The sequence below is a fragment of the Galeopterus variegatus genome, unplaced genomic scaffold, assembly GCF_000696425.1.
Source record: "Galeopterus variegatus unplaced genomic scaffold, G_variegatus-3.0.2 Scaffold9, whole genome shotgun sequence".
NCBI classification, from domain to species: Eukaryota; Metazoa; Chordata; class Mammalia; order Dermoptera; family Cynocephalidae; genus Galeopterus; species Galeopterus variegatus.
This window is the reverse complement of record NW_007726120.1, coordinates 1,016,331-1,026,464: the sequence shown is the minus strand read 5'-3', so window position 1 is coordinate 1,026,464 and position 10,134 is coordinate 1,016,331. Positions and strand designations below refer to the sequence as shown.

At 35.1% G+C, this 10,134-nt stretch overlaps 1 protein-coding gene across 1 annotated transcript in view; it reads right to left on the bottom strand.

Moving 5' to 3' along the window:
- Positions 1-5,841, bottom strand: part of SCN2A (sodium channel, voltage-gated, type II, alpha subunit) — a 139,547-nt gene extending 133,706 nt beyond the window's left edge. Inside the window, exon 1 of the mRNA XM_008584498.1 lies at positions 5,602-5,841. The gene's annotated coding sequence lies outside the window, so the exon portion shown is untranslated. The remainder of the gene's footprint in view (positions 1-5,601) is intronic.
- Positions 5,842-10,134: the final 4,293 nt, after the last annotated feature.

The following is a 10,134-nucleotide window of genomic DNA, read 5'->3' as shown; positions in this document are numbered from 1 at the left end:
TTGATAGGGGGGAAATTAAAATTATAGGGAGATGAGCAGATAGCTTTTACTTCTCAGTTTTAATAAGGTTTCATCTCATATTCTTGATTGCAGTTCATCGTTCCTTACATAGAATTAATATTTCAGTAGGAACTACTCTATTGCAATGATAGTCATTATTATCATCAAAATGTGTATAAAATTCTGATGCTCCTTAAAATCAATATAATATAAAATTACATTTTAACTATTAAAGACCTTAGTTGCCTTCATTGGCATTAGTACTTCTCTCCTTTTTGGAATCCTAAGCAAGACCTTTTACCAAAATAAGAAAGCCATTTTTTTTCATGAACTTTATTTTTATTATATTTAAACAAATTTAGAGAAGATTATATTAAGCTTGTGCTCTACAGATAACAGACATGTGAAGTAGCTGTTAGCACACGTCCAAATTCACAGCATTTTAAAATGCAAATTCTATATTCAAATCTGTTTTCTTCCAAATTGGTTTCTCTTCGAAATAAACTTGCCTGTAACTATCATCAGTAGTTAAAGCACAACGAATAAAATGCATTAATAATTTATAAATCAAAAAGTGATAAAATCAAAAAATATAGTGGGGATTTTTTTTTTCTATTGGAAGCATCTGAAAGTGATTGGGAGTTGATATTAAAAGCGTTTGTAGCCTTTGCTACAAAAGGTTTCCAATAGAAATTTTAGAAGATCTTGACGTGTACCTTCTAGCATGTTTGCTTAGAGCAGAGAGCTGAAAAATATTATTCTAAGACTTGCTTCGTGTTTTTGATGACCTATTGTAAAATTGTATATTCAAAATAGTTATTTTTCCAAAGGGAATTAATGACAAAACCAAGCATAGATTCTAATCCCTTTACAAGTACTCCAAGCTGAGAAGTGATGGCTTGGGTCTGCTGCCTGGTTAGCATTCACGCCAAAACCTCTTGCACCAAGCGTTTGTTCATGAGCGTCTTGTGGGTATGCAACAGATGTTAATGGTATTAAACTTCAGTTAGTGTTTCCATTTCAAATAATCAGATATCCTATCTGCACCCCCCTCAGTGCCCATACTCCTGCTGAGAAAAAGTGGAGACAAACATCAAAATTCTAAAATTGATAAGGGTCATGAGTTCTATAGCTAGCAATAATAACCTGAATTTATTAATAACAACAGAAAAACACCCAAACATACATATAATCTAAATTCAATCTTATTTTAATAACTGGGAATTGGGGTTAGATGAAGATACTCTGGTTTATACAGCTTAGGAGCTGATTGAGGTAGTTCTGAGTCTGTGTAGGCAGCCCTCAGGGGAAGAAGATGGGAAGGAAGAACAGGACACCGAGGGGCTGGAGGAAGTCTGCCTGTACAGTGTTGCCCAGGGTCAGCCCTGAGGGGAAAAAGTCACCTCTATCTGCACTGCCCCCTACATACCTTCCTCTGGCCTTCCCACTCTGACCTGCCAGGCTCGCCACACAGCGGGTAGAGTCAGGTCTGGAAACAAGCACGGGATATTTCTATCCAACCACGTCTAAACCGAACTGAGTTTTTCTAAACTGAGAAAGCAGCTGTCTCAAAGGCTCTGGTGTGAAAGATGGGATTCTTCATCAATGCCTGTGCTTTCTTCAAAGCCTCACACTGCTGTTCCATCACATGGGAGTACAAGAGGATGCCTAGAGGAGATCATCTCTAGGAAAGAAGAGGGAGGATTCTAGAAGTGCCAATGAAAAGGGGGGGAAAAGAACTTCTGGTAGGAAGCTTCATAAAGGAGGTTAGTTCCCTTAAGGAAAGCAAGTTTGTGATTACATCAACTTTCTTTTTTCCCTGCATAAATCCTGGTGAAAGTACTAATGAAACTGAGAGAATTAAAGAAGAAAGGAGCTTGAATAATTAATTCAGTAGCTGGCAAACCAGCCTTTAATAATCAAACTAGATGCATATGACAGATATATGTTGGTGTAATCCAATTCAAGTTTTAAATAGAACCTATTTAAAACAGCCTATTCTGCATTAAAAAAATAGATAACTGAAGTGTGTACAATAATCTTAATGTAAAACAATGCTATTAGTCTCCAATTCAAGAATTAATGTGACTAAAATATGCTCTGCTGGAAAGTGTTTTGCTACTGAGGATTAATTATTTCTTCCAGAAAGTTCATATTCCACAAATAGCCCTTTCTGAGGAACCAACTGATTTAAATAGAAAGACAAGGATTTAATTTCCAAGAAAAGGCCACCCCAAGAGAGTTCCACAAGCTTTCCTCTATATTATCACCCACCCCTTCTTCCTGTCTTGAAGAAAAACATTCTTAAACCTCCCCTCTCCTGTCTCTTCTAGGGCCTTGATTTTTTTTCTTCTTTCCTCAATTTCTCTCTACTGAATTTATATCCTTACTCTATAGAAGGGCTTAGATTTCTCTAATCTTAACTAACATCAAATTTCACTCAATAATACCTTTTTCCTCAACATATAAAATATTATTTCTCCTACCTTTCACTGGTAAAATTCTTAAGATTTAAATATACTCTTCAGCTTTCTTATTTCCATATTTCTCTCAGTCAGAGTCCCTGTCTTTGCTAATCTACTACATGTCTTTTCTTACAATTCATTCATGATCTAATAATAATAACTAAGTTCATCAGCTCTACCCCGTTCTCTTATCAATCAAGCCCTTTAAGGGTTTTCTACCGTTGCTTCTCCCTGCTCTGCTATTCAGTTTACTGCTTTGCCTCCTATGACATTGTTATTTCTCCAACTTCTCCCGTTGCTTCCCCATAACTAACTATTATCCTTTCTGGATTCCTTTTACTCCCCTAATACGATGATTATGCCCCCAGTCATCCTCACTATACTTTTAATCCCCACCGATGTTCATTTACGTGCGACCCAATTCTTGCCCACAACTTCATGCAGATTCATATATTCAGCTTTCGCTTCTAATCTGATGCCTGGACATAAATTGCTCAGCTTCTCACAGACATTTCTATGTGAGAGTATATGTCAGTATGTCAAATGCATAACATCAAAAGCCAAATTCATTGTCTTTATTTTTGCTCCCCCAGGGGGAAAACAACAGCATAGGCTTCAATTAGATTAGATCATTAACCATTCTCTATAGTTTCCCTAAACAATGTCCTTTAGTCCCCCATTTCCATGTATTTGTTTGTCTGTCCTCTGTGCCCAGAATGAGCAGCTTTCTATTTTTCTTTATTTATATCCATATTACTCTTAAAGATCTAACTTAACTGTCATATCCTCCTAAAATCCTTTTGGCTGGGCTCTGAGCTCCTCATGGACAGAAATTATGACTTATTTTATTCTGAATCCCAGGATACAACACAGTGCACAAGATATGTGCTCATATTCCTGTCCCATTCATTTTCTCACAACTCTTCATTCCTCATTTTGGTGTTTCTAATAATTTGAGCGATGGTAGTATATGTACATACTTATGAGGGGTTTTCAAAAAGTTCATGGAAAGATTAGTATTATCTTTTAATTCTATTTTTCCAAGAGCTTTTTGAAGTACACTGCTATTTTCATGTTAAACTGCTTGAAGTAAACTTCATGACTTTGTTTATTGCTCAGCCCCCACCGTGGACAGTTCTTGGTAGATACAGGGTACTCCATAAATATTTTATGTAGAAATGGAAGATTTTGATCTCCTTATTTTCTCAAGATATTGAAAAAGTTGGGTGCAGTCCTACTAGCCAATGCCTAGTAAGTGAAAAAAGAAGGAAATGCCAGGGCATCATATATTATTATGTGTCAATAGATTAATCTAAATGTACAGTCTGTTTAATTAGGTAGGAAGAATAGACCTGTGAATAGTATGTGGCCATCCATGTCATTCGTGGGCATAGGGTTGTATAACATACTTCATCCAATAGTGAGAAGAGAATATTAAGAAACAGAGAGTCTTCATAGCTGTTAATTTAGTTTTCATGGATGCTTCAGCAAGATACCTGAGAAAATTGAGCATTGCATATAACATGCCATTGAGCAACCACTACATTGAAAGAAATTCTATTTTATAAAATTTACACAGAGAGTCACACACATGCACACACGTATAGTCAATATCAGCACACCTGGTATATGCCATCTGGATATGTTCACACTAGAGGTAAATTGCATTACTTCAATGAAAGTAATTGTCAGTGTTCTAGCCTTGCCTGATTCTAATTTTGAATGTGACTCTGGGAAACCCACTTAATCTCTCAGCTACAGTTGCTTTTCTTTAAATGATAAGATGGATAAATGCTAAAAAAAAAAAAGATAAATCTGTAATTCTAAAAATCCCCATGTACATAGAACCTTGTGGAACTGAAAACTCTTTATAGATTTCACATGTTAAAAGAACAGGTTCTTTTTTTCCTTGGTGGTCCAAACCGTTCTGTAAAATCATTGCCCATCACTTTCACCACCTCTGACACAGCATAACTACCTCTTTATAGGAAAATGATGACTGAGATAGAAACATCCTGATGCACCCCCACTGCCTGCCACCATCATCATCACACACTGACATGCACACACACACAGAGCTACTCCTTTTTATCTTTTATTTTTCTTTTTTGGCAGCTGGCTGGTATGGCACACAGCTATTTCCACAAGAGGAGGGAGTGGGGCATTTAAAAACAATCTTACAAAAATCATTTTTACATATTAAAAAAATTTATTTAAAATTAATCTCAATCAGTGGCTTGAGATGTAGAATGTGGAATTTCTACAGTTCTTCCTTCCTGTTATTCTGATAATAATAAAAAGGGGATTTAAGGAAAATAATGAGAAGCAGCAGAGAGAAGCAAGGCTGTTGCATGCAATTTCCACCTCCTGAGTCATTCCACTCTTTAGCACAGCTAATGTCACATGACCTAAAATACCTTCTACAATATCAACTATTTTAAATGGCTACCATTCTATCATCATAAATCTACTGAAATCTAAGAAAAATCCATTTTCACAGCAATTAATTTGCTTTCAGTTTACTACTCACATCCATACTGGGGAAGGAGGGAGGGTCTGTACTGCCATTCCAAGTCTATTAAACACATTACATAAATCTTCCTTCATGTGGGAGAAATGACTTACATATTATTTCTAAAAGATTTTTTTTTAAGCATAAACAATCGGAACCACCGTAGACAGCAGAAATTGTTCAAAAGGCCTTTGGGCTCAGGATGCTGACGTGCCTCTGAGGCAGCTATCAGAAGGCTCAGCCCTGGCCTCTGGCAGAGCCTCTGCCATGTTAATCTGCTTCATTACATCTCTATAATTTGTTCACTGCATTAAGGACTAGTATTTCCCTTGTGAGAGAAATACCCATCCTTCATTTTGAAAGCTTTGCGTTCAAAAGGTGAACAAATATAGCCACAGATGGACACTAAAGGCTGAAAAGCCACAGAAATATTAAAACACAGTATGTCATAGTCAGAGCTCATTTCAGCCCAGGAAGATTTTTAAAATGTGGAACAGCTAGAATTAGAGCTTTTGAATCTTTTAGCCCTGAATACAAACTTACAAATCATGCATCTTATTTCAAATGTCATTATCACAATAGGTGATTTATCAATAGGTCAAAAATAGAATCATGCTGGCTTACCTGAAATAAAGGAAATTGTAAGTGGCAGCACGGAATCCATAAATGTGTTGAATACAATCGTCAGCAATGCAGTTCTTCAGAATTTTGAATAAAGGCAGAAAATAAAATCTCACATGTATTCTATCCTCACTAAAGAAGAAAAAACAAGAAAGGATGACTGCAGCATCCTCTCTGCTTCTTCCTTAGCTTTCTGTTCTGACACTCACTCGATGGTACCCACTGTCTGTTAGAAAACAGCATGCAAAATTGAAAAAATAAATAAATAATTACAAGGCAGCATCTTACGTGACAGCTCCATCTCCTGGCCAAAAGTGGAACCATTTTAATTCAAGTTTCTTTGGCAATGCAGCAGTTAGCAAGCATGGTTAAATGGTGTATAGCCCACAATTCCACTGTATTTGAAGTCAACTACCTTAATTAATTGGAAATTAAACATTTAAGAAGTAGTATAGTATAAATTTTAAATTTTGCAATTCTATTTTGGGGTTTAGTTAAATTTATTTACATTGTGTTTAAACTCAATTGAAGTTTTTCATAGCATCATTAAAAACAATGCTTACCTTAAGACATTTAACTTTATGTACCACTTTTAAAAGTAATATGTATCCCCCACAAAAGAAATGTTGGATGTCAAGCTTATTATTACTGTGCACTTCTTTGTGGAGAAGTATAAATTTTTGTTTTTTGTGAGGTTCTTTGTTATGTTATTATTGTTGCTGTTTGACATGCTGGAGTGTTAAAGTTAATGCAGGACAATGAAATTACTTCAAGGCAAACTTGAAAATCTTTACATAATTCATGCTTTATAAATCATTTAAAAACATGCAGATGTCAAATTACATGTTATATGAAATTTGATAATTGTAGTATACTATAGTGCTAATTATGAGTATACCTTGTTAGGGGATAGGAGGAAAATGAAATCGTTACAAGAATTCAATTGGTAAATAATAACAGTTATAAAACCAGTTTTACTGAGCATGTGATGTACTCAATATATATTTGTTTTATCAATTACTTCTATGGTCAGTTGAAAATCCCTGGATTACTTTTTAAATTTTGAAATAAAAAGATAGGCATTTTCCTCCCAGTTTTTCACAATACTATTTAAATTTGAGAGCAGGTATATGAACTAAAATTCTTCCTTCTAAAATTTTTTGATAGCTCAGGCTTTCACTCGCTATTGCTGTAGCGCTGTCCGTGGTGCTGAAAGCCAATTCTAAAACTCATAGAGATTTCTAGGTCTTAAACTGGTCTGAAATATGGTCTTTATAAGATTTGATATAAATGTTACTTTTGAAAGTCTTAGATCAGCCAGAGAAAGTGGTAGTATCTAATATACAAATAGTTAAGTAGTACTTTATCTACAAAATATGCATACTGTATAAATAGGTCAACCAGAAGCCATAATGCCGATGTGTCTACTTCATAAAAATATAATTTCAAGTCATACTTTCTTTGTATCTTTTACATAATACTTCACTTTCTACTTGCTGAAGTTTTATCACATAGATATTCCAGCATTAGGTTGTGTCTCCATTGAACAGATGAGGAAACCAAAGCTGACTTTTCAGTAATTTATCCAGAGTTAATCAATAAGCAAGTTAGAGGAACAACCCCAGTTCCTCAAATTTTACCTTACCTGCATTTCTACAATATCATGAAGATATATTTGTATGGTTTTTAAAATGTACTGTTAACATTGCACAGGTATATAATTAAAGTGATGTGGTAGGTCAAATCAGTTTAATGTGTACACTCAACTATTTCATCATGTAAGTTATGGACACCGTTCTAAACTCTCAGGACACATAAATCATGATAATTTTTTTCTCAGCTTTTCCATTGAATCATTCCTAATGGCCAAGAAGCTTGAACTCATAAGATTAAAGCCCGAGATGCCACAAATACAAAATATTATTGAGGTTTTACTTTTTCTTTAAAATCATGGGAATTTTACAATAATTTATATAATATTTAAATGATTTTCTTAACATAGTAATTATTTCTCCCATCATCTTAAGGGTAAACTTTACTCTTTGGAAAGATGTGCCTTATTTATCCTGGGATTTTGTGTACCTCTAGGAACTCCACCATGTGCTCCTATGAACACAATTTCCCAGTTTGAGGACCATGGGGTTATGTGACTCAGCACCTGGAGCAATTCTATTAAATTGTAAGTCACAACACATACTCCTCTTCCCACAACTTTTCAATGGCTACCCATCTCCCTCAGAATAAATCCAAAGCCTGCCCAAATGCTCACAATGTTTTGCACAGTCTGGGCCTCTTTACTTCTCTGATGCTATGCTTGTCCTCACTCACTCTACTCCAACCATTCTGGCTTCTTTCTAGTTATTCAAACACGACAGGCATGCCCCCTGCTCAGGAAGTATCCACCTTCTGATCTCTTTAACTGGAATGCTCTTACATGGGCTCCTTATGACTCATTTCCTTCATTCTGGACACAGCTCAGAGCTTCTGCCTCAGTGAGGCTGGCCCTGACCCCCAACACCATACCCTACAACCTCTACTATGTTTCCTTGAAGTACTTAGCTGAAATACTATATAAATTGTTTATTGTCTGCCTCCTTTGGTGAAAATGTGAATTCCATGAAGGCAGAGATGTTTGTCTGTTTTGGTCACTGCTATAAAGCCGGTTCATAAAACTGTTTGAAACACAAAAGCTGCCCAAATAATGAATGAATGTCCTAAACAGATAATATGCATATCATTTTTAATTCGACATGGAAATGCTATTATTTTTGTGTGTAGATTCCTATGTTCTCATGACTACATCTGTCATAGAGTGTCAAATCAATGAAGCAAATGGCATGTTCTCTGATTAACTATGTAAACTATACTTAGATTTTATACATCAGCAGAAAGCTGGATATATAGCAGTTATTCAACAAATATATGGGATTAATGATGCCAGTGTTGAAATTTGAGCACAATGCTCTTGAATTGCTTTCAATAGAGTTCTGACAAAATTCTGGTAAAATATCATTGAACAACTTATTTCATGTTAGCACTTTTTCCCCCAGAGTTAGCAAATGTTGAGGTGACTATTGAAACCATTTTTTATGAAAAAGTGTTTATTCTCATCTAAAATGTTTAAACTGTTTTAAAATAACTTGTAAAAATATAAGCAATGTGTCCTGTGGTAGGTATGTATATGTATGGGGACACACACACACACGCACACACACACACCCCTTTATCTCTGAAATCAACTTGAGTTAGACATTCATTTGGCTAGCAACAATAAACATGAGACATGATCCCTCAATGATACATCTCTCTGGCACTGCTTCAATCATAACATCCACACTTTTATTTTGACTTTAAAAATTATTTTAATTTTTAGAGATAAAAACAAGTATGCCATATTTAACCTCCATTATGTTGTAGACGTTGATCAAGACTAATTTTCTCTCTTTGCATTTTTTTTTTACCATTTCTCCCTCACCAAGTCTTTTTTTATCATCCACTTAATTGATTCAGGAAATAAATAAAGACTAAGGGTCTAGTTCACATCTCATAGTTGTTTACAGTTTTCTTGCATCACTTCTTCCTATGTAAAACATCTGCATTGAAGAATGCAAACGAGCAGATATTTGAAAAGGACAATTTAATTCATACAGTTTTAATCACCTTAAATTATGCCAACCTCTTTCTCAAATAATTGGTCACCAACTTCAGGACAGTTTTAAAAAGTTGAACTCCATATCGAATGTTTCTACTGAAGCATTATCATTAGAGGATCACAGACCTCCAAGTTAGAAAAGGCAAATCTTTTTTGAGAAGGGTAGCTTATCAACTAGTTCCATTTAGCATAAATTATTGACATTTAATAGTATGTTATTAAAAAATGGATGAAGAAATAAAGGTTGAAAAATTAGGCTGGCAAAAGGATATAATTTACATTCAAAAATTTGACAAACAGAATATTTCTCATAATTCTTTGAAAGAAAGGGTGTTATAAATAATGTTAGCAATAAATAATGTTTATTGAGAACTTTTTATATGCCAAGAAGTGTGCTAAGAACTTTGCATAAATTATCTCATTAAATTCCCAACAGTAGGCCTGTGAAGTAGGTTTTTATTTTTTCCCTATTAATATTAAAGATGAGGAAAATAAAGCCAAGGTCCTTCTGTTAGAAAAAGGCATACCTTGAACTCCAACTCAGACCTCTGTTCTCAATGCTCAGATTCTCCTTGAGTTCTATTTGAGATCCAGAAGATATAGTCTTGAGGAAACAGTTCCAGTGATCTTTAGAATTTATGCACTTTTTGTTTTCAGCTTCAGTCATTCACCAATTTATGTGAGCCCAAGGGTAACATGGAAAAGAAAGAGAAGGATGGTCTTCAGGAGTGCCTCTTTTCACTGTGACATTTCAGAGCAGGAGATGGGTTTGCAATGAATGGAAGGATTAACACAGGAAGAGAAACAGAAGGAGCTAGGGTGATTTAGGAAAATAAATTGTTAAGAGATTAATGGGTGGGAGAAAAGGGCAGAATGGTGAAGGA